The sequence below is a fragment of the Pantherophis guttatus genome, chromosome 8, assembly GCF_059756535.1.
Source record: "Pantherophis guttatus breed Tessera chromosome 8, ASM5975653v1, whole genome shotgun sequence".
NCBI classification, from domain to species: Eukaryota; Metazoa; Chordata; class Lepidosauria; order Squamata; family Colubridae; genus Pantherophis; species Pantherophis guttatus.
In genome coordinates, this window is record NC_142070.1 from 27,121,052 (window position 1) to 27,147,423 (window position 26,372).

Consider the following 26,372-nt stretch of genomic DNA (forward strand, 5'->3'; position numbering starts at 1 on the left):
AATGAGAAAAGCCCACAAGAATAACTGTGCCAGCCTGCTTGTAAATGAATAGGAGCTAAAAATGCTTTGCACAGGGAAAATACAAATCATTCTATGGAAGGCGTCAGCTGTAATTCCTACATGACAGGCCATCACGTAATGTTTTCTATGATTCTAATAGATTTTTGAAAGTATAAATAGACTGTGGGACATTTGACTTTGCACTGAAAATTACCATAGCACTTAGATTACAGCTTTAAATTGCCAAAACCTTGGTAACAAATTCCATGTCGTAACTTTGGCCACTGTTTCTCAGACTAGCTCAGACTAGGGGTGGGTAAGTATGGCCCCCTTATAAACATGCTGGCTCAGGAATTCTGGGAGTTGAAGTTCACAGGTCATAAAAGGGCCCAAGTTGCTCACCCTTGAACTAGAAGAATTCTCCAAGAAAAATAGGAAAAATTATCAGGGAAGCATTCAGGGAATTCTGTAAAACATTTCTAAGTTGAAATGGCTTGGTTTCACATTTAGAACTGGTTGTCTCAATAAGTCTGGAAGCATTCCAAACTCAAATCACTGCTTCAAGTCCAAACATTTCTAAAATGATTACAACAGTCTTTGTAATTATTAACAGTGTATTATGGGACAGTTCCAGCCAATGATCAGCCTCTTCGGTTAATGTCTGATTAAAATATGGTATATTATTCTTAAAAAGATAATGGGAAACTGAGAAAAGTCTACTTATTCCCCTAATTGTATGCAAACCAAATTGAATTCTCAATATTTTACATACTGCTAGCCCCTAAATAAGATGGCTAAGAATTATGGTCCAAAATATATAGGTTGATTATCAACTCCTAATACAGGTAGTCCATGTTTATCAACCACTTTAGCAACTCAGTCATTAAATGAAACTGTTACTAAGTGAAACCATGACATGCTTATAATTTTACTTCAGCTTTCCTTTCCTTTAGTGACCTGCAAAGATTGTAAATGTGAGGATTGGTTGCCAAGTTACTTTTTTGTAATAATGGTCACTAAATACAAATTATCTGTGTGTGTGTATATACACATATACACACCACAGATTACACATAATATTGATCCATCCTGGAAAAAAAAGAGTGAAATAAAAGTATTATACAGAGCTTTTCTCTGGAGAAGGGGATAGAGTTTATCTTGATACTTTTAGGACTAGGGGTTTACTGGAAATACTTCCTAGGCTAGAATTAATGACTGTTTCATAACTGTGACTTCACAAATCACACATTCCTCAAATCAATCAGTTTCTGGTGGAATCATTAGATGACATTCATATATTTCATCAGGTTTCTGGGTACCAAATGGTGAACAAGTAGATACGATTCTAACAATTTTGGTTTCCTGACATTTTTGGGAAGCTAATATAACACCACTAGCAATTAAACTGTAATTTTATATCAGCAGCATATACAATGAACTCATACTTTTTCTGAACTGCCTGAATAACTTCGGTCAGAATGTATTACTTGCTTTTGGAAAAGCTATTTTGCAAACACAATGCCAAAACTATAGTTTTGGTTTTCATTCTGTCAGGGGTGAAATCTACTTACCTTCCTTACCGGTTTGGAAGCACATGTGCCACGTGCATCATGTGCGCGCACACACCTGCGCATGCGCAGAAGGTAAAAAAACATTACTTCCTGGTTAAAACTAGGAAGTAATAACACCCGGGCGGCGATTGCTACCGGATCGCCGAACCACGGGAAAAAATTGCTACCGGATCAGGCGATCCGGTCCAATCCAGGAGCATTTCACCTCTGCATTCTGTATATGGGTTAATTTATGTATGTGGGTTCATGTATGTGGAATCTGTATGTGGGTTCATTCTGTATGTGGGTTCACTCCATTTGATGGCAGCTCATTGTGTTCATGAAAAGGGGAAGCAGCAATACCGCCAGGGCAGGGAAAGACTCCACTTGGCTCTGTCCTACTGAAAGGACCATTGCTCAGCCTGCCTAAGGACCAGCAATTGTTAGCTGCAACAATACAATCTTTCAGCAAAGATTTTTGTAAAATGTCACGGGAAGATTCTGGTGCCATCCACATGACATTTGGTTTTGTTTTTAATTCTTGCTCAGTTGAACTTCTATTACTGCAGAGTTGGACGTCTGTAATTAACATAATGAGAATTAATTTAGATACGTGCTTTGTGCACAAAGCAACAGAACTGTAACTAATTGCAAAATCCACTGAAAAACAAACTGAAAAATCGTAATTACCGGACTTTCTAACAAACGTGCCATTTTTTTTCAATCTTATTAAATACAACAAAATGTGAATACAAATTATCTCAACTGCAGCTACACAGAAGAGACAAGAGTAGCCCTTTTTCCATTGTCACTACACAAATCTCTTTTCATCTTTTTCATGAAAAAATTCTTTTTTCATCTCTTCCAGATATTATTGCTTGCAGAAAGAAGAATGGCAACTATTTACTGGAATCCCTTTGAATAAGACCTACCGTATTTTTCAGAGTATAAAACGTACCTTTTTTCCCCAAAAGAGGCTGAAAATTTGGGTGCATCTTATACTCCAAATGTAGCTTTTTCAAAGCTTTTTTTCAGCCCTAACGAGGCGCTAATGAGGTGCTAGCGAGTGAAGCGATCTGCTCCGACTCTCAGCTGTTCTTTAGAAGCTTTTTTTCAGCCCTAACGAGGCACTAGCCGAGTGAAGCAATCTCCCTGTGCTTTGCCTGCTTTTCTCATTGCTGCTTCCTCTCAGCTGTGCCTTAGAAGCTGTTTTTTATCCCCAAGCAGGGGATAAAAAAACAACAAACTAATGTGTTGAAACTGACCAGCCTAAGGATGATAGCCAGATGAATACCTGGTAGGCAGATTCCCCCCCCCCCTATTTTCCTCCCCAAAAACTAAGCTGCATCTTATACTCCGGTGCGTCTTATACTCCGAAAAATATGGTAAATACAGTTAGAATGATTCAGACTTAGCATAGACCCAATCATTTCAGATTCTAAAGTTTATGATATATCTTATGTAATTCCAGGCATTTATGTAATTTTGATGATACATTCTCAAAACAGATTTTTAAAAGTATCAAAAAAGTTTCTTTTTCTACTTGGTAAAGCTGAAAAAATAATGCATCCTTGTCAAATCTTATGCCATCCAAATGTGTTACGATGATAAAGGCCAGAGCTCTTGGCCAGCATAGCCAACGCTGAATTGGCAAAGAATGGCTTGTAATCCTCAACATTTGCCTTTTTATTCCAAATCAAATGTTGTCCTTTGGATTTAGGAAACTATAATTATATGGGACGACTCAGATATAAATTTCCCACATTGAGGGAAATTGAATTTAGATCAATGATCTTCCAAATTCAGTTACAGAAACTTCATATACATACAAGTAGACCACGACTTATGACCACAATGGGAAGCATAATTTCTGTTGCTAAGCAATGCTGTTATGTGAATAAATTTTACAATCTTTTTAGTCATGGTCAATAAGTGAAACACATTGTCATTAAATGAACCCAGTTTCCCCCCCCCCCGACTTTACTTGTCAGAAGGCCCTCAGGAAGGTCACAAATGGCAATCATGTGACCCCAGAATGCTGCAAATACATACTGGTTGACAAGCATTTGAATTTTGTTCACATGACTGTGGGAATGTTGCAATGATCCCTTTTTTCAGGACCATCTTAACTTCTAAGACTACCTGTTTCATGTTTAGCACATAAATAATTTCTTTCTTTCAGGACAAGCAATACTATGCTTATTGTATATAACAGAATAAAAAAAGAGTAAGATATTGAAATTTAAGGCACAAAATAACAAAAATAGATTATAAATAGAGCAAAATTATTTATAATGTTTATTCAATTTCTAAAGGACGTGGTGGCTCAGTGGCTAAGACGCTGAGCTTGTCGATAGAAAGTTCGGCAGTTCAGCGGTTCAAATCCCTAGTGCCGCGTAACGGGGTGAGCTCCCGTTACTTGTCCCAGCTTCTGCCAACCCTTCAGAACGAAAGCACATAAAAAATGCAAGTAGAAAAATAGAGACCACCTTTGGTGGGAAGGTAACAGTGTTCTGTGCACCTTTGGCGTTTAGTCATGCCGGCCACATGACCACGGAGACATCTTCGGACAGCGCTGGCTCTTCGGCTTTGAAACGGAGATGAGCACCGTCCCCTAGAGTCAGGAACAACTAGCATATATGTGCGACGGGAACCTTTACCTTTACTCAATTTCTAGCGAAGCAAACCATATTCCGCGTATTTTCGTTATTACTTTGCCTTTTGTTTTTTAAATTTGTCAATGCTCGTTTCATGAATTCCTCAATTTTATACTTCATAAAAGTATGTGATATACTATACACCATATAACAGACCTAAGAATGTTCATATGCATCACCCTGTCATCTCTTTTAACATACAGTCCTCACAATAAACCATATACTATTTACCACTTTTATGCCATTATAAATGTTTTTTATCTTTACTCAGCATAAATTCATTACAGGTAATCCTTACTTACTGCCCATACTAGGGACTGTCAACTCCATTGCTAAGCGGCATATCCATTAAGTGCAATGTCATGAGACCGCAACTTGTGATTTCTGCCAGCCTCCCCATTGACTTTGCTTGCGAGAAGCTGGCTGTGAAGACTGCAAATGACAATCAGATAACTGTACATCATCTGCGCCCATCATAAATATGCTCTAGTTTCCAACTACCTGAATTGTAATTATGTGACCCTAGGGATGCTACAACAGTACAACTTTGAGGACCAGTTGTTAAGTCTTGTTTTTCAGCACTATTGTAACTTCAAATGGTCACTGAATGAAGGACTGGTAAGTGAAGATCATCTGTATTTTGTCTACTTTGTTAGTATTTATGTATAACTTGCAAGTACTATTTTTTTCTAGTCAAACAAAACCAGCCATTAATACATTAACTTTCAGATCCATAGTCCTTAGCGTATCATATTCATTGTAAATTATTTATATTCTTAGCTAGCAATACAGCATCTGCATGCAAAAATAGACAAACTATATTTACATCTCAAATCAACACACCTCTACTGTCTTAACAAGCTTTTGTTATATATGTAATCCTCGACTTACAACCATTCATTTGAAATTATAATGGCACTGGAAAAAAAGTTACTTATGACTGTTTTTCATGTTTACAACTGTTGCAGCATCCCCGTGGTCATGTGATCAAAATTCAGACAACTGGCTGAATTGGACAATTGGCCGTGGACAACTGGCTCATATTTATGATGATTGCAATGTCCTGGGGTCATGTGATAGTTTTTTGCAACCTTCTCAGATGCAAAGTCAATGGGGAAGCCAGACTGACTTAACAACCGTGTTACTAAATAACTGAAAGGATTCACTTAACAACTTAAAAATAACTATATATAAAATAATAAACTATACGTAAAATAAAGGAGTCATGGTGGTAGAGTGGTTATAATTCAATATTGCAGGCTAACTCTGCCCACTACCAGGAGTTCGATGCCAAATGGCTCAAGGTTGACTCAGCTTTCCCTCCTTCTGAGGTTGGTAAAATGAGGACCCAGATTGTTGGGGGCAAATATGCCGATTCTGTAGAATCTGCACCTCTGTGTCAAACTCATGGTGTTACATTGTCATCACGTATCTTGACTTTTTCCTCCTTCGCTGAATCACGGGTGGATATGGCCAGAGCGTGACGCATCTGGTCCAGGGACCACAAGTTTGACATCCGTAAGTTAGAGAGTGCTGTAAAACACTGTGAAGTGGTATATAAATCTAAGTGTTATTGCTATTCTCTTCATGTAGTTATCAAACCCTCAAATTCAAGCAACCTTCATTCATATTTAGAAGAGGGGAATCCACATCTGCATGTGTCAAAAAAGTGAAAATGGCAGCCACAAAGGTATGAAGTCCTGCTCCTTTTATACAGTATATATTCATCTTTAAGAATGGGCAAGGTTTCAATGGTACAATTGTACCATCTTAACTTCCTTATTTTAGTCCTTACAAATACCCATCTAGTACATTTCTTCCTTAGTTCAGACACACAGCATATCTATTTTTCTTTCTTATACTACATTCATGTTCTTTACCATTTATTTCTTTTCCATTCCAAACAGTAATAATCTTCCATGTGCTATGATCCATCTCTCTCTTTCTCTTTTTTCTTTCAAGTCCCCGCAGCTTTCTTAGCAAGCATTTTTGGAATTTTTTTGCCACTCTTTCTTTCCTAGCAGGGTGGATAAAAATCAATGATTTTTTTAAAAAAATAAAAAAAAATCAGATTTTTTTTATTTAAATTGGATTTTTTTGATTTTTATTGATTTTATTTTAATAAAAAACTTTTGGGGTAAAAATCTATCGTAAGATAGTTTTCTATTTAAGATCCATAAATAATTTAGTTTATTCAGCATGAAATGGAGTTTAGTTATGTAGCATGAGGCTGTATATTCTGCAACACTGGGACTATCGGTGAGTCAACAGTAGGTCAAAGGAGTAGCAGAGATGACAGTTGCTCTTTAAAAATTATGATTTAAATCGAGTTGATTTAAATCAAGCCTTTTTACTAGTGATTTAAATCATGATTTAAATTGTGATTTAAATCAACTCAATTTAAATCAAATCCACCCTGTTTCCTAGGGCTGACAGAAAATGACTGGCCCAAGGTCACACAGCTTTCTGTTTAAGGTAGAATTAGAACTCTTGGTCTCCCAGTTTCTAGCCTAATTCTTCAACCATTACACCAAACCTCTTCTCCTTTGTCTGCATGTTCCCTTTTACTCTCTTTTTCCAACATTTTGCATGACATCATTAAGCAAATTGCAACATTTGCATCAAGTAATGTCATTTGTGTTATTTAAGTCTTCACTCCAATGACATGAATGTTATTTCAATCATTAGCATTGTAATAATGATATACCTTTCAATTTACTGGACTCTGGGAATATTTTATTTGTTTATTCAGTTTCTATATCTGCCCCTCTCTGTCAATGACTCTGGTAGCCTTAGAGTTCAAAGTCTGGGAGTTCAACAACAACAGTAATTAAAAAACACTCTTAATTTTGTTAAAACAAGCTGAGTTTTTTGTGTACAGTTGTGTTCCACTTTATTCTACCTCCCAATTCCATTTTCTAGAGGAAAAAACCCTCTACTGCTTGTTTTTACTCATCCTTCCAGAAACTTTTGCAGGATCAATTTTTCAGACTTCCCCTATGGTGGCCCAGTGGTTAGAATGCAGTACTGCTACTTCTGCTGACTGTTGACTATCAGCAGTTTGGCAGTTCGATTTTGATGGGCTCAAAGTTGACTCAGCCTGCCATCCTTCTGAAGTCGGTAAAATGAGGACCCAGATTGTTGGAAGCAATATGTTGCCTCTGTAAACCAGTTAGAGAGGGCTGGTAAAGCACTGTGAAGTGGTATATAAGTCTAAGTGCTATTGCTACCATAGATTCTAGTTTAGTGCAGTAATTCCAGCAGAGTCTTTATTTAATATAGTAAAGGATATATGCTCCAATAAAGCTATCATCACCTAATATGTAGAGTCTAAAAGCTGTATAGAGCAAACAATAAAGTCCTGAATTGGATCCATATTTAGCCAGATTTCAAACATAATCTACTATGTAACTTTGGTTGATTTTGAATCTTAAAGGAATCCATCATGTTTCAAAAGGGTTGATTTAGCGTAAATTGTAAACCCAACTAATTGCATGGATAACCCTCAGATTACAAAGGCAACTGGGACCAGGATTGCCATCACTAAGTAGACATAAAGCACAAAGGCACATGACTGCAAAAGCAAATCCAGTTATCCTAGTTTCTGTTCTAACCCCCAGTACACATAGGTGGGAACAGGCAAAAGTCTCCATTAAGGAGTGCTGGGGGCGCACAGGTGTATACAGACAAGCAGGCACTATGGAGGGAGAATAGGCAGGGATACTACAGAGTACAAGATCCATATGCCTCTTGGGAGAAAAAGCAATCTGAGACCCTCCCTACCAGCTGCCCATTGACCTTGCTTAAGGGAGGCTGGCAGGTAAGGTTTGAAATGATCACGACACATCTTGCTGTGGTGTTATAATCCAAAGTGACCGCAGGAATTCTGACCATAATGGATGCTGCAATGGCCATAATTTTGGGACTGGTATAAATCCTTTTTTTCAGTGCTGCCATAACTTTGAATTATTGTCTATAGCATATTTTCGAATTTACACAGCACATTTCACTCCATCAAACTGTGACATTATTGCTTTCTTGGCATCTCATACATCCCTTTTTTAATAGCCATGTAAAAATTGTATCATACATAGCTAAGGAACAGGATGCAGTAGATGGCTGTTCAGCAAATAATACATTCCTAAAATAAACATGATATAAAACTAAAGCAAACTGTTCACCATTCTAGTATTGTTCTTTTCAATTTTCATACAGGAAATTATAAGCATTCCGAGCATAATTTTCAAATACAAATCTATTTAGTACAATAATCACTTCAAACATATGAGATATTGAAAGCTGTGTATTCTAAAAATCACAGATTGATATAACTGTATATTACAAAAACAAAGATCAGCAAACAAGCAAAAAGAGTGTTATTAAATATGCCAGAAATCCATCTTTGATGGATCAGTTTGTAATAAATAAACAAATTTATCCCTAGGAAAAGGTTAAAATTCTTACCATTAAATTACATGCCTAAATCACTGAGAAAAAACAACTTTTCTGTTTCCCAAGCACCATTAGTATTAGGCATTCAAGCTTGGGAGGCATTGAAAGATCATCCTCCCTTTATAAAATTACAAAAGGCTTCATTATAAAAACAAAACAAAACAAAAGCACTGCTCACCATCCTGCTGGCATTGTTCTTTTCATTTCTCATACAGGTTTAACAATCCATAACAAACGCCCATTTGTTGCAAGCTTTTCCACAAGATTTTGCAGAATTTCTCAGCAACGCTTCTGAATTATTTTCATTTTTTTTTTCCAAACCAGGCAACTAGATTAACAAATTCATTCCTGCTCTATGGAATAAGTAATTGCTTACAGGTTTCTCAAAAAAAGTAATGGCTCCAGTTCATAATTTCACTTGTCAACAAATCTGCTCTCTTATTAACGCCCTACATCATTACTTCTTCTGCAGAGCTCCCAAAATTTTCCGCATCACAAATCATTCCATTGAAAGACGGGTCAGTACTTCCTTTTTAAGAAAATAGCTTTCGTCTTCGGCTTTCATGTCACACACTGCTCTTTCAACAAGAACACTTTAGTTACATTACAGGGTGGGGAATGAATCCAAACCAAAATACTACCCTCAACTAACAGTCTAACATTACTAAAGGGTGGGGAATGAATCCAAACCAAAATACTACCCTCAACTAACAGTCTAAAAATCAGCAAGGAAACCACAAACACTTACCTACATTTGCAATTGTTTGCGTGATCTGTGCACTGATCCGGCGATTAATAACAACAAATGGGAAAGAAAGTCTTTTGAAGGCACTTTTTATAAACCCAAGGCCAGGGGAAAAAGGAGGTCGCCATCTGAAAGCCACTCAGTCCTACATGCTTCCATCCTCCCTCTTCTCTACCTGCTGCTTTTCCCTTTGCGTGCACCAAACAGCTGTCAGAGTTAACAATCACGTTAGGAGGTGGTTTTTTTTTCCATAAAAAGGATGGGGAAAAGGAGGCAGGGAGGAAAAAAAATAGCCAGTGCATTAATCTGTCAGCATTACGCCTTTAGCGAAATGCTACATTTTGCCTCTGAGCACTCGACCAAATGAAACCACAATCCTGCTTTATTTCAATAAAAGGGTCATGCTATTGCATCTTAACAAACACACATGTAAAACAAAACAAAGCATTATATTAATCTAGAACAAAACCATTCACAAATAATTCTCCCCCCCCCCCGACTACATAAATGTGATTCCTAAACATGCATTTTAATTCATGAATGCAAAAGAGCCACCAAAAGATTAGAATCTCCTATCCCGAATCACCCTTTTTCTTTCTTACTTGCTGGGGGGAAAAAATTAAAAAAGCGTAAAACGAGGCGCTTTCGTTTACCGATAGAATGTCTCCATGTAAAAATTATTCTTAAACTGCTGCAAATTAACAGCTGGTGTGCTCGATATCAGATTTCTCCCGGAATGTGGCTTTTCCCAACCACAGCGCCTCCATGTAGGCCCAGGCAAAGAACCAAACCCCGCTCCCTGCATGGAAAACAGCACGCATTACAAACGCTCACCCGCCGGCTCCGGGCTGCAGCGACCACGTGATCCCTTTCATTTCCCTTCCCTCCAAGGCACCTGTCTCCGCAGGGAGCAGTTTCTGTGGAAACTGCAGAGAGCTAAATTTCCCCCCAACTGTTGCCATGGAAACATTGCATAATCTATATGTCCCAGATTAAGGCGTCTCCTTTGAAGCAGATGTGACATTTGCATCCTAAGCTTTAAAAGGAAAAAAAAAAAACAATGAAAACTGGTCATGTTTTTCCCTACTACCGACACATGAAATGTAATTGTAGCAAAAGCAACATAAGGAACTACATCCATAAGAATTTCAGTCTCATGTCCCTTCTTAGAAAATGTCCAAATTAGACTCTTTTCTGAATATATGTAACACTGCTCGACTCAGAGGCCTTTTAAACTAGATATGTAAAAAGGAAAGATTTTATATTAAACTCTTACTCCAATGTTTTCATAAACAGGAAAGGAAGGCATCTCTTACCAATTCAGCAGCAGTACAAAAACAGACTGAGAAACCTGTGACCCTCCAAATGTTATGGGACTCCAATTCCCATCATCCTTAATCAAGCAGTGACAAAGGAAGATTTTGCTGTAATTCAGAGACATTTGGAAGGATTTATATTATCCCTTTATGCTTTAAATACTAGAACGTGTTAGGATTTTATTTCTGCCTACCTAATTTAATATTTCATATATAAATGAAGGGCCACAGAAGATAGATAGATAGATAGAAATTTTCCATTAAGCTTGATTAATAATTAGTGACCTTTATTTCAAAAAACTGAATTTATTTATTTATTTATTTATTTATCATATTTATATACCGCCCTACTCCCGGGGGACTCAGGGCGGTGATCAGCCAAGATAAAAATACAATAACATACAAAAGTTAAAAGCTATTAAAAATAGATTAAATAATTTGGGCTCAAAAACAAATCTAAAAACATCCAATTTATATAAAACATTTAAAACCCAATTTAAAAGAGAGAGTTAGGCCAGGCCAGCCTGTTGGAATAAAAACATTTTTAGGGCGCAGTGGAAAGTGCGTAAATCTTGGATCCTCCGTATCTCCGGGGGGAGCTCGTTCCAGATGGCAGGTGCCCCCACAGAGAAGGCTCTCCCCCTGGGGGCCGCCAATCGACATTGTTTGGCCGATGGTACTCTGAGGAGCCCCTCTCTATGGGAGCGAACTGGTCGGTGAGAGGCTACTGGTGGCAGGAGGCGGTCTCGTAAGTACCCTGGTCCTGAGCCAGGAGCGCTCTAAAGATGGTAACCAAAACCTTGAAGCGCACCCGGAAGACCACTGGGAGCCAGTGCAGCTCGCGCAGGAGGGGAGTCACATGGGAGCGCCACGTCGCTCCCATAACCACCCGCGCGGCCGCATTTTCGACCAGTTGGAGCCTCTGGGTGTTCCTCAAGGGGAGCCCCATGTAGAGAGCATTGCAGTAGTCTAGGCGTGAGGTGACAAGGGCGTGAGTGACCGTGCATAATGAGTCCCAATCCAGAAAGGGACGCAACTGGCGAATCAGGCGAACCTGATAAAAAGTCCTCCCGGCCACGGCCGTCATATGCTCTTCTAAAGACAGCCGTGACTCCAGGAGGACGCCCAAGTTGCGAACCCCATCTGTGGGGGCCAACGACTTGCCCCCAATAGTCAGTTATGGCGCTAGCTGACTATATCGGGACGTTGGGAACCACAGCCACTCGGTCTTGGATGGGTTGAGCCTGAGTCTGTTCCTCCCCATCCAGATCCGTACGGCCTCCAGGCACTGGGACATCACTTCGAGGGCATCATTGAGGTGGTCTGGGGTGGAGATGTACAGCTGGGTGTCATCAGCGTACTGGTGGTACTTCACCCCAAAACCACGGATGATCTCGCCCAGCGGCTTCACATAAATGTTGAACAGAAGGGGCGAGAGGACCGATCCTTGCAGCACCCCACATACTAGGGGCCTCGGGGTTGACCTCTGCCCCCCTGTCAACACAGACTGCGACCGGTCGGAGAAAAAGGAGGAGAACCACCGTAAAACAGTTCCCCCCACCCCCAACCCTTCCAACCGGTGCAGCATGATACCATGGTTGATGGTATCAAAAGCCGCTGAGAGGTCTAATAGGACCAGGACAGAGGAACAACCCCTGTCCCAAGCCCTCCAGAGATCATCAACCAATGCGACCAATGCCGTCTCCGTGCTGTACCCGGGCCTGAAGCCCGACTGGAACGGATCTAGATAGGTCGATTCATCCAGGTACTGAGGCAGCTATCGCACAACCACACTCTCAACAACCTTCGCAACAAAGCGAAGGTTGGAGACAGGACGATAATTTGCTAACACAGCCGGGTCCAGGGAAGGCTTCTTGAGGAGGGGCCTCACCACCGCTTCTTTCAGGGCGGCGGGAAAGACACCCTCACTCAAAGAAGCATTTATAATCCCCTGGAGCCAGCCTCATGTAACCTCCCAGGAGGCTAGCACCAATCAGGAGGGACACGGGTCCAATAAACATGTGGCCGCACAATAAACATGTGGCCACATTTTCTTGGTTTTTCTTTTGAATTTTCCTTTGTAAAGCAATTATAACCAGAAAAATATTTTTTTATCCTTATGAATCTACAAATTTACTTCCTTTTTTAGGTTTGTCCTTTATTTTTTCCAATTAAATATTATCACTGTATACATGATGAATACATGCTACAATCCTGGAGCAGGTGGTGCAGTACACTGCCTTCTGTTATGCTTTTTCAATTTCCCAATTTAGGAAATTTAGTCTTTAGCCTTGGACATTTGTCACATAAAACTTAATATTTATAACTTTATCCCCTTATAACTTTTTTCCAGATCACTAATGTCAAGGAGAGGCTGCAATTTCTCCTTTTCCCATGGTAGCTTTGCAACACTTTTAAAATCTGTACATAAAAATTTAAACTAAAGTCACAGAGGAACATGCATAATACACGTTGATAGAATCAGTGAAGCAAGCAAGTTAAAAGGGTAGCTGTTTTTCCACAAGATGCTGACTATAAACTAACCAATCAGAGTTTAGATGGTATGGTGAGAAGTCATGGCCTGGGCAGGAAGGCAGGATATAAATAAAACAGACAATGGGCAGCTGGCAGCAGAGATAATTGCTCTTTTTTAAAAAGTTAACATTCTCTAGAAATTGTTGTCAAGCTAGTTTCTCTGAAAAGTTATGCAGAACTAAAAATATCACTTCTGTTTTATTTCCTTTCAAATGCTGAAAGCATTGTGTTCTAGATGATTCTTATACACAATAGTTTTGCTATAAAACAAGGCCCATTTTGTGTATTATTCACACAAAGAAGGATCCATATACGGGCTGAAGAACCCCAAATAAAATTATTTCTATAATCCTAGAATTGATACTTGTCAACTAGATTTTTTTTTTTTTTTTGCAAATATTGATGTTTAGTATGGCCATAGGGATCTCTAAGTTTCATCGTCACATGACCACCATTTATGACTTTATCTGCTGACTTCCTACAAGCAATGGAAGCTGGCAGAAAAGATAGCAAGTTCCTCTGATACATCAATCCTGCCACTTTTTTTTCTAAGGATGCTCGCTATGGACATTCCAGGATCTCCATAGCATCCTGTCACCCAAACACATTCTTCAGTGTTGCAGTTGTAGAAAGTTAGCACCTACCCCTCTCCTAGAAGAATGAAATATTCTAGGAAATATTAAAAAGGCAGAAATATTATATTTTCCCTAAAGGAGAAACATGTTTCTAAAGACATAAACTCAGAGCCTCAGCTCCCTGCCCCCCAGCAGATATTTTGGTGCCAGCTTATCTACAAAACAAAAGACTGGACCAGTCTATCTACAAAATGAAAGACCTCAGCTCCAGGATGATGGGATTATTCTTCAGGGCAAAGCCATTCAGTCACAATAGGAAATTGCCCTTCAATGAATCACCCAGCAAGATTCAACCAAGCCTGGGACACAGACAACCTCAGTTATGACTACCTACCCCATTGGAGTCTGACTGCAACCAATATGATAAAGTCAAATTCAAAGCCCAAGAGAGGGTATAAATCTCTCTCTCCCCTAATCCCCCCTGTGCTCATTTTGCCCAGGACCTCAAAACCATGTGGTCCTGTCCACCATTAAACCATCTTTCCAAGCAGCTTCCATGTTTCAAGGGTCTTTCTCCCCACTTGGAACTGAACCCCGATGGACATTTCTTCTAACACGGTGTTACTGTAATTTGAATAGAAATAAAATATGTAAACCTTAGGTTTAATGTCCTAAAAAGGGAGAAAGGATATCTCTTGAGGTTGAAGTTCAATACATAGCTAATGGAATTTTTTGAGCCTCACAACAGGAAATCATTGTACAAATAATATTTTACTGCAATAACAACAATATAGTAGTAATACTTATCTTTGTATGTGTGAGGATGAGAGAACTAGAAACATCCCTAAAACATCATTGGGATTTCAAACAAAAATCTTGATATGAAAAGTTAACTGTTCCTTCTCATCCTTGATGCTTTCTGCATCTTCTTGCCAGCCACAATGCCTTAAATAGAATAGTGCTCTCTTGACAGTTCTTCCAATGTAGATACCTGGCCATTATGTCCATTAAGTCATAAATGGGAACTTGTTGTCTCAAATTATATGCAACCCCAATATCCTACTCTAGCTCTAAAATGAAAGCAAAATGGCACTTTGGGTGTGAATTTTGGGTAGAATATCTTCGTTATTGTAAGAGATCGATTTCCTCTTTTAAACCTTTCTTCTACTAAAAAGATGTGGAGACGCCCAGCCCATAGAATTGCCAAGAGTTGGACTCAACTGAATGGATATCATCCACATCCACATCATCATCTATTACTACTACTATTACTACTACTACTATTATTATTATTACTACTACTACTATTACTACTACTACTACTACTACTACTACTACTACTACTAAAAAAGACTGAAAAACATGACTTTGCCCTCTTTTAGCAATGTGAACCTGACCACACTGCTGCTTTCAGGAGCAAAATAAAGTGCACCCCATAGTTAAAATGAAGCTGCCCATCCCTCTACTAAAATATATTGGAATAACTGCTATGTAAATAAACATATGTATACGAAGTCATTGAAGATAAATTAACCTTCCTTTTTTAATTGAATTATTTAAGGAATTTAACATAAATTAATCATGTTTAGGAATAAACAATTAGGAAATACTGAGGATGTGACCTTAGCACATTTTGTTCCATTAATGTCATTTTTTTTCCTGTTTCTCACAAATAGAAGCAATCTGCATTGAATTAATTTATGGAGTTCTCACTTTGTTCTGGATTTTAAAATATAGCTGTTTGCATGAGGAAAAGAGTGATTAAAAAAATAATCCCTCGAAATGCTTTGAAAGAGTCAAACTGCTCAGCACAGGTTTTTTTTTTTTTTTTTAGCGGAACAGACATAAATTCAGAGTATTATTAAAAAGGCAAGAATATTATTAGTTAAGCAGCATTCAGAGCATTCCAATTTTTAGCAAAAGCTTAAATAAGAACTACCACATCCATTGTAGAACTATCATTCTGCTTTTTTCCTATTTAGGACAAATTTCATATCAAATTTCAGCTGTGGAGTTGTAAGAAACCCTGACTTTGTTATTTTTGCAATAAACACCACATGCTGCCACATGAATAAAATAAGTGGAGAAAACAACTGTGTTACATAAATAGTTTTGTAGGCCCTGGTGTGTTTAATGCTGATTATGTCAGTTACTGAGTAATTCTTCAGCAATTGTTCATGAAAGCTGCCCAGGCCTAACTACTGGCGCAAAGAAGAAAAACAGAGGAGATTAGTGAAACAAAAAAGAAATGGAACTTGTTAATCAACCGTATCTGTGTTAGTATCATTTCAAAACCAGGATCTCCACCACAAATTTGTTCACATATTATTGGAAGCCAGACCCAAATGTGAATATGACCTTGAGACTATGAAAGTTATTTAAGCAAATGGCTCAGAAAACAAATACATAAATCATGTATTTAGCCTGTCCATACTCCTCCATGATGGTCAAATAGCTAATTATTAATTATCCTGCAATACCTTTTTCATTTAATGAAAAGCAGCTTTGAAGTATTGTGATCATAATGGAAGAGAAATGGAGGACGTGGTTGACCACATTTTTTGTAAGTCACACCATCTATTAACAATTTTTCCATCTATAGTGGAAAACATACCTTAAATAAAAAGCGATAGGTGGAGGGCAGTGGTGGGATTCAAACTTTTTTACTACCGGTTCTATGGGCGTCGCTTGGTGGGCATGGCAAGGAAAGGATACTGTAAAAACTCCATTCTCTCCCCACTCCAGAGGAAGGATACTGCAAAATCCCCATTTCCTCCCAATCAGCTGGGACTCGGGAGGCAGAGAATAGATGGGGGTGGGGCCAGTCAGAGGTGGTATTTACCGGTTCTCCGAACTACTCAAAATTTCCGCTACCGGTTCTCCAGAACTGGTCAGAACCTGCTGAATACCACCACTGGTGGAGGGACTTAATGCATAAAATGCACTCCTCAGAAAAACAAGACTTTTTCATCCCTTTTGATCAAATGAAAGTCTCTTGAGGCTGCCTTTGAAAAGATTTTTTGTCAGAAGAACCTTATATAATATCTCCGTAAACATATAGGTCAGATTTCCCAATTATAAAGTAAAATAGTCCTCTCATAGTATCCCTCAGTCTCCACCTCAAATATATTCTTATTTTAGCATCTCTTTATGATATCATTACCTTCACAAAGGGATTGAGCATCCTTACTTAAGGACAGATTCCTTGATTTTGGTTTTGAAATCCAAAAGCAGATAACTACAGAAGATATACCATGAGTTATAGAATCGTTACAGTAGATTAATTTCTAAAGTTTTTTTTTTTAAATAAACACATGGCTATTGTTTAAATACAGAGTAATCAAATGTACTACTACTTGACTACCATGATCCTGTGTGTAATTAACTTGGGCGGGCTACTATAAAACTTGATTTTTGTCTTATGTAACTTCTATAGTATAAGGAGTCTCTCTAATGTGAGTATTTTATTAACACATTGATTTGACACTGATTTAATATTAATCTTCTCTTTGAATAAGTATCTGTTTTCAAAAGGATAAGAAAAATGGAAAATAGGAAAACTTATATTTAAAAGAGCTGAGGTGGCACAGTGGTTAGAGTGCAGTACTGCAGGCTACTTCAGCTGACTGCTAGCTACAGTTCGGCAGTTCAAATCTCGCCGGCTCAAGGTTGACTCAACCTTCCATCTTTCTGACGTGGGTAAAATGAGGACCCAGATTGTCGGAAGCAATATCAGTGGTGGGTTTCAAAAATTTTTACTACCTGTTCTGTGGGCATGGCTTGGTGGGAGTGGCAAGGGAAGGATACTGTAAAATCTCCATTCCCACCCCACTCCAGGGGAAGGATACTGCAAAATCCCCATTTCCTCCTGATCATCTGGGACTTGGGAGGCAGAGAATAGATGGGGGTGGGGCCAGTCAGAATTTTTACTACCTGTTCTCTGAGCTACTCAGAATTTCCACTACGGGTTCTCCAGAACTGGTCAGAACCTACTGAAACCCACCTCTGGGCAATATGCTGACTCCATAAACTGCTTAGAGAGGGCTATAAAAGCACTATGAAGAGGTATATAAGTCTAAGTGCTATTGCTATTGCTATTGCTAAAATGCTTATTCTTATTATTTTTCAGTTCAATTAGATATTTCTAGGTAGTGTAATCCTAGACTATTCCAAAGAAGAATATTAAGCTGGTCCAAATGGTTTTTCCTTGTCTTGTTGATTCCCTTGTCTAGATGAAAAAGAAGAAAAAAGAAGCCACAATTGACTAAAAAAAAAAAAGATAGAAAATAAGTACTTTTAGCTATAAACTGACTTAATAAGCTATTTTGTGCATCCCCTAGTTAACTTTGGATTTGGAGCTAGGAATCAACTTCTTTTTTTTTCTGACACAACTTCTAAAAGCAGACATGAAACAGTTTTCTAATTTCTTCTGCAATGCTTTTTTAGTATACATAAGCATTCAAAAACAGAATTGCAAACTCCAGATAACCATTAGTAGGAGTGTATCTATTTGATGTACAGGTAATATTGTGAGGATGTATACAATTGGGTGTTTGGGTTGTTGGAAGAAATGTCCATCTGGGTTTAGTTCCAAGTGAGGAGAAAGACACTGGAAACATGGAGACTGCTTGAAAAGATGGTTTAATGGTGGATAGGACCACATGATTTTGAGGTCCTGGGCAAAAAGGGCAGAGATGCTGAGAGTGCCTGGGTTTTATGCCCTCTGTTGGGCTTTGAATTTGAGTTTGTGTTCTGATTGGTTGTCAGACTCCCATGGGGCCATGCAGGGGTAACTTTGTAGGTTGTCTTTTGAGTCCCAGACTTGCTTGACTCTTGCTGGATGATGATGTAATGAAAAGGCTTTGGGCAATTCCTACTATGGCTGTGCCTGAAGGAAGTAGATCTTTGTTATGTAGAATAGGCTGGCCCAGTCCTTAATGGTCCATTGACAAAGGTGGGCGGAGGCCAGGGGTGGGTTCTAATTTTTTTTAGTACCAGTTCTGTGGGCGTGGCTTATTTTGTGGGCATGGCTTGGTGTGGGGGGTAATGTGACTGGGTGGGCAACCTTAAGAGGTTGCAGAAAAAAATGCTTTTAGAAGCCTCTGACGATCCCAGCTGAACCGCACGATCATCAGAGGCTTTTTTTTTTAACTTTTAAAAGCATTTTTTTGGCAGAAGAGGTTGTAGAAAAAATGGTTTTAAAAGTAAAAAAAAAAGCCTCTGATGAGGTGGGCGGGGTAAGCGAGTGGCGACCGGGCCGGGGACTGGTTCGGGGGCGTGGCCAGGCAATGTTATTACCGGTTCTCCAAACTTCTACAAATTTTTACTACCGGTTCTTGTGAACTGGTGCGAACCAGGAGCAACCCACCACTGGGGGAGGCTGAGTTTCTGCCACCCTTTTAGGGGAAATATTCTGGCCTTTTAATATTTTCTAAAATATCTCATTTTCCTAGGAAAAGGGTGGGTGCTAACTTCCTACAGGGTCAAGCTGGGAGTTTCTACCCCATTGTTGCTTAATCAGGTTGCTAGTTGAGTTCTTGCCTGGGAGTATTCCCTAAATCTCTGTGTACTGGGATATTTTAGCGTTGTGCCTTGAAGAGAGGAGATAAGGAGAAGCTTTCAAATGGATTCCTACCATAATAGACATACATGGGCTTGTCCGAAGTCATAGTGATACCAACTCATGTGAGAGACTCTGGTTTTCACCTGGTGATCTCTATACAGACAACATTAATATCAATCCATTGTCATGGACAAAACAACTATCTGATCACTTTTAGATTTATGTTCATAACTGATTTTTTAAGGAGGATAAAAATCCATTTGTTTCTAAGCAGGTGGTTGGGGAAAATTTCCCTGAGCCTATGAGACAGCACTGTGGTACATCTGGTTGATCTCTGGAATGCAAAGTAATTAGTATAATAAGTAATTAGTACATATAGTATAGATAATATTTGATGGTTTTGATATGCAGAAAGTTTGTGGGTACTAATAACTGAAAAGATTATTGTTTCAGTAATAAAGCCTAGATAATTATCCAGGGACTGCATCACAAGCAGAATGCCTCCAAGAATCTCAAATGCCACACAGATTATGAGGGTTGAAAAACAGCTTAAGCACCTGGTGCTATTATGTGCAGCACTAGTGAGAAGTGACATCTGTTTTGGCTTGGCATACATGCCTTTTGATGCTCTATCTCTTGATCAGTTAGACAAAACCTTTCTTACAAGTGAAGTTAGAAAAAGTTTGGCCTTGGAAATTTATGCTGCAGTTCTAAGTAAATCTTTTTGAACATATTTGGTATCTGGGTAAATGTACATAGGATTGCTCTCATCAATAATTCTGCTCTCATCAATAACTAAATAATTTAGTATTTTTATGAAGTGACTATTGTATTTTTAATTTCATTTATACATTGTACTTGTTTAGCAACCACAACTGGAACCTTGCTAAATGAAACCATAACTATGCTTATAATCTTACTTCAACTTTCCTTGCATTTACTGAACTACGAAGGTCGCAAATGCAAGAATTGGTCACCAAGTTAGTTTTTCATCATTGTCATAATGGCAAACAGTTGCTCAATGAGGCAGTTGCTAAACAAGAACTATCTCTAATTGTCTGAGTTAATTCAGAATGAGTTTGGTAGTACCTTTTTTGTTAATAAATGTTACCAAAAAGCATACGCTTTCATTAGCTGCAGCATACTCCATCAGTTGTATGCAATAGCTCACAAAAGCTTGTCTTTAATAAAAGCTTGTCTTTTTTGGTCAGAGAAGATGCTACCAGAATTCTTATGATTTTTTGCCACCTTAGAATAATAATGTTTTCCTCTGAATTAAATGTTTGTTATTATTATAGTGGCTATAAGGCTATTATAACTACAATTACAACTACTATCTTTCATTGTTATTCACATACTTTAATCAAAAGCTATTTTTTGCCACTAATATATAACTAGTCTTGAAATATGTATAATTAAACCTTATCTAGGAGTTTATTTTAAATGATGTCAACAACTTCTAAAGAATGTTACTGAAGGCTTGTGGAAGTTCTGCATTCTTTGGCAAATTTTAATTGGTCTGTCATACAGGATCATTGTCAGACTACACCAATTATTTATATTTCTCTTATTCTCCTTATCCCTGTTAGGACAATACATTCTGTATTTTCCTCACATACAAATTAACTAGCCTAATGAATTTCAGAATGAATTTCGGTGGTGGAATATATGCCATAAATATAAGATAAGTACGTGAGTATCGGTTTCATATCAAATATATTAAGAGAGAAATGTTACTGAAATGCTTTTGTAATATAGCAATTAAAAATGCATGTTGCATCAGAAATTACCATGTAAAGCAACATTTAAATCAGAACTTCAACAAAAAGAACAATTTTATTTCTTTGCTATAAGTAGCTAAACATATGTTAGCTTTGATAAAATTCAAATCTGATAACCAAAACCAATTAACTTGACTGTAGTTTTTAGGCAGATTCCCAGCAATTTTCATGTACATGTTATAACTGGGCAGTCCTTGGTGCTTCATCAGCTTGGTTTTTTTACTTGCAGATGTTTCATTACCCAATTAGGTAATAACAGAATAACAGAGTAACAGAAAAATGGTTGTCCAATCTCTTCTTAAAAACTTCCAGTGTTGGAGCATTCAGAACTTCATAATATATGTTGGCCTTGATGGCACTCATGATGTTACCTGGTTGGGTAATGAAATATCTGCAAGCAAACAACCAAGCTTAGGGAGAATGAAGGCCTCCACAATTTGATCCTGAGCTGCATATATTCTCTTTGATTGAATATTATAATCTATCTGATAAAGCATTCATTATGTAATAATGCTGTATAAACATCAGCATATTTGCACTTTAACACAAGAAAATTGGGACCAAGAAGCTCTTCCATTTATACTAGGAAGTCCCATCCTTTTATTTATTACACCTCATATATCCCAAGGCAAGGCAGGGGCAGGGGCAGGGCAGGGCAGGGCAGGGCAGGGCAAGGCAAGGCAAGGCAGTTTTTGTGAAAGAATAGGGAAAACTAAAGTCCTAGAGCATTTTATCTTCTTCATTTTCTATTACTTTGTCTCTTTTGTTTTCCTACCAGTTCCTGCTTTCAGGAAAATGGTATTTCTTTCAGTTATTCCAAGACATAATTGTTGCATTATTTATATTATGTTATTATTATTTATAGCAATTACACTTAGACTTATACACCTCCTCATAGTGCTTTACATCATTCTCTGGGTGGTTTACCATATTGAGGGCAATATGCTGTAATTACCATATTACAGCATATTGCTCCCAATAATCTGGGTCCTCATTTTACCGACTCGGAAGAATGGAAGTCTGATTCAAAACATGAGCCCCATCAGGTCTTATTTTATATTTATGATTATTTCACAATAATGTGAAATCATAACTGGCAGTTATTTAGCCAATGTTGGCCTTCATATACATCAAATTCTTGATTTTCCTGACCAATCTATTTTTATTTCATATATTTGTTGTGGGATTTGTTCTTTCTATATTTGATGAAAATGTCTCAAAGCACACCTTTCATCCTGGTTTCTTTTGTATTCAAAATTCAAACTATGTTCACTCAGCATCTAATATATTCATTTTTGACCCGAATTCTTGTTTTAAAACCAACCCTGCCCCATTTCTTAAATAACCCATTTAAAATGCACTCTACTTGTTTTTATGCTTCATTTTCAGTTTGGAAAATGAAACCATTTCGTTTTCATATAGCTACTTTTGATTTTTTTTAAATGAAAAATCATTCCTTGGGACAGGCCACATCTTACCCAATTATCTTTCCATAACTACCTAACACTTCTCTATCCATTTCCTCATATTCAATAAACTTTCTTCCAGGGTATCCAAATTCATCTGTTGTTATTTTTCACAATTTAAGTATAACTTGAAATTGTTTACTCCAATTTTCCCTGTCAAGCACGATAATATTAGTCTTCTATGAATTAAATTTCAATTCTATATTCATCTTTACATTTGGTTTTTGACCAACAATATGGTATCATCTGCATTCAAATTGTAGGCATCTTCATATCTCCAATCAACATTTCTAACTTTACAAGCATGTCTTATACCAGTGATGGCTAACCTTTTTGTCGGCATGTGCCGAAAGCGACCCGCCCCCTGCACATGTGCACACGCCCCCGCACTCCTCTGTCCCCACGCATGCGTGTGTGACCCCCACATGTGCCCCGTGACCTGTGCATGCGCACGTGATCTCCATGCATTTATGTGCAACCCCCCATGTGCACCCCGCCCCGTGCATGTGTGCACATCTTCCGCATGTGCTCCGCCCCACACACAGACACAGAGACCTGAAAACCAGCTGCCCTGGCGGGAGGCACATGCGCATACACAGTGGAGCTGTGCCATCTGTGGCACGCGTGCCATAGATTCGCCATCTGTGGCACGCGTGCCATAGGTTCGCCATCATGGTCTTATACATTTGTTTATTAATATGTTAAAAAAACCAAAGTGACACTCACACATCCTTATCTTATTCTCTGTTCATTATGGAGGCATACATTAAGTATTTGATTGTTTTCCTGCATTTTTATTATTTATTGATTGCATATGTTAAAGCTGTCCAACTTGGAAGGAGGGTTGATTGATGCTACAATAGAGAAATATATAATAAAAGAAACAAAGAAAAACTTATTTTCTCAATTTTTTTTCTTTCCTAGTGTTTTCCTGCAAGTGCAAAGTCTACTTTTTTTCCAAATCAACCAAGTGTTGATTTATTTGTTTGCAACAATATATTGAATTGACTGATTGGCTTGTCACTTGAGTCTGAGATCATGGATTGAGACAGAATGACTGGCCCCTAATCACCAGTTCTTATGATTTTATGATTTTATGCCTTTAAGTAAGAAAAGTAGGAATTGATTTGAACTAGCAGTTTCTGATGCCCTCTGGTGGAAACTGGATTTATTTTTTGTGTTAGTTATTCCAAACAAGATTTTTATCTTGATTTTGCAAGGAGTCCAGATGTTGTTATCTTCCATTTGTCCCACTTTTTCATAAAAGGCCCTCAAAATCTTTCACACTTGAATCATGGCACCCCTCTCTGAAGTTCTCTAACTAAGTTCTGAAACTCTGAATAATACTTGTGTGTTTGGAGAGATAAAATTTCATATTTCACTCTCTTCTGATTATATCTGCAAATACGTCAGTGCCCCAATGAGCAAATATGGCAAGATATGCTCAGGCATGAATAGGCTTTTACTGTTTCATACATTTCCATTACCTAATGTTTACAAACATATTTGGCACTATTCAGTCTGGGTGCTGATGACATTTGAAGGAGCATAGAAATAAAGAGAAGTGTTTCATAATTTATGAAAAAAACAACAACTCCATTCAGCCAACTGAACATGTTTGTGTTGGGAATTCTGTGTAATGCCTAGTGAATGAAGATAAAGCTGTACATTCGATAACAAGTAACAAGTAAACAATACTTGGGATAGCATACGTTATTAATCTTAAATGCCCATTTATCTGGAGTTTCTATTGTTACCTATTTTTTTCATTCAAGAATGCAGAATCCAAAAGACATCCAACAACTGAATTACAAACAATTCAGTATTCCATATGGTTTACATTTGGATTTAATAATATAGTCATGAGATACAGTTTGGTGTGGTAGTTAAGGGGTCAGGCTAGAAACGGGAAATCTGATTTCTAGCTCCACCTTAGGCTCAAAGCCAGCTTGGTGACCTTGAGCTAGTCACTATCTCTCAATCGTGGGAAGGAGGCAATGGCAAAGTAATTCTGAAAAACCTTGACAAGAAAATTGCAGGGAATCGTCCAGGGAATCTCTGAGAACTGGGCATGATGAATGGGGGGAGGGGGGAAAGTGAATCCATTGAAATTCAGTCAGAAGTCTATGGAATAACCAAACTGTAACTAATTTAAGAGTTATAAACTGAGATTAGCTCATGATTCATCTAACAATATACACTGCTCAAAAAAATAAAGGGAACACAAGCTGTATATTCGTTATATACAGTAGTTTTGTGTTCCCTTTAGTTGTTTGAGCAGTGTATAAACTACTGCATGTAAAGAACAAAGTATTTAATAAGGCTATTTCATTCATTCAGATCTCGGATGTCTTCTGCTTGTGTTCCCTTTATTTTTTTGAGCAGTATATTATATAAACATGAGTGTGCATGTAAACACAGAAATAAATTGTGTACTCTTGCAACAAATTTGAAAGCCATTATACGGTATAATTATTGTATGGGCAGCAATCAATGAATCTTTTTGCAGCAGCAACTTGTGATCTGTTTCTGATATAAGAATCATACAATTAGGACTATCAAATTCTGGTTGAAAAAAATCCAGTTACATAAAGATGTAATGAATACAGAAAACTCCACTGCATTCTTGCAGCCTAGATACTTTGAAGAAGTTGGTATTCACCCAAGTTCTACTTATGTTATAGAGCAGAGGTGGGATTCACAGCCAGTGGGCCGCAGTGGTGAGATTCAGCTGGTTTGGGCCTGTTCGGGTGAACCGGTAGTTAAATTGCTGGGTGGCCCCTCCCCTTCCTGCCCCTTCCAGGAGTCCCCATGCACCCCATTTTGGCTCCCAGGTAAGTGCATGGAGGCCTCCTAGGCCCAAAACATGGCACGTGGTGTGCACCGCCCCCTGCAGCCCTTTTTTGTTCCCAGGAGGCTTCAGGGAGGTCTCCTGGGAGCCAAAATGAGGCATGGGGATGTGGTGCTCCCCCAACGGCCCATTTTTTGTTCCCAGGAGGCTGCAGAGAGGCATAGAGTGTGTGTGGGGGTGGTGCATCCCCCCTCCCCTGGCCTGTTTTTGCTCTCAGGGGGTGCAGTTGGCCGAGTGCTGCCTGTCACACTCCATGGCCATGCCCACCATGGCCACACCAACCCAGCCGGTCATTAGGGCAGAGAACCGGTTGTTAAAATTATTTGAATCCCACCACTGGTGGACCAGAAGCGTCATGTGCTGGCCACACCCACCCTTGATTTAGAGAAGGGGAAAAAAGTCATGATCCATTACGTAATGACAATGTGACCCTGTGAGTTTGACACCCATGTTATAGAGAATAATGATTCAGTATTGTAATACTGAAATACTGAAATCTCCTTTTTGTTCCAAATCAGACTTAACTCTAAGTGTATGTTAATAATCAGGCAGTTAACCACTTGTGTCATTACCTTCTGATAAAATTAACAACATATTTTTTTCAGAAGTAAAGCTGATTTCCTGTAGAGTAATGACAGTGTGCTGAAGACCCATCATTACCTACATAGAAAAGCAATATATACATATATACATACAGGCAAATAAAGTCTTCTGCTATCTTATTAAAGGGGGAAAAATCTGTGAGTTAGCATGAGGTTAGAAAGCCAATTGCAACTTACCTGTAACCCTTAAAAAGTTCAATATGGTTTGAAGCCATCATCAGAACTACAATTAGTAGAATTGGAAGGCCAGTAATGATGTTTTTATCAAAGATTTTTATG

The 26,372-nt window shown here is 38.4% G+C and overlaps 1 protein-coding gene across 4 annotated transcripts in view; it reads right to left on the reverse strand.

Annotated features, from left to right (window-relative positions):
* The window catches only part of TRIM2 (tripartite motif containing 2), a 56,586-nt gene extending 46,289 nt beyond the window's left edge, over positions 1-10,297 (reverse strand). The window contains exon 1 of one of the 4 annotated variants that reach the window (XM_034442368.3): positions 10,239-10,297. The gene's annotated coding sequence lies outside the window, so the exon portion shown is untranslated. Of the gene's footprint in view, positions 1-9,407; positions 9,556-10,057 lie in introns of those variants that run through there. The other 3 variants (XM_034442365.3, XM_034442367.3, XM_034442369.3) reach the window with 3 other exon arrangements.
* Positions 10,298-26,372: the final 16,075 nt, after the last annotated feature.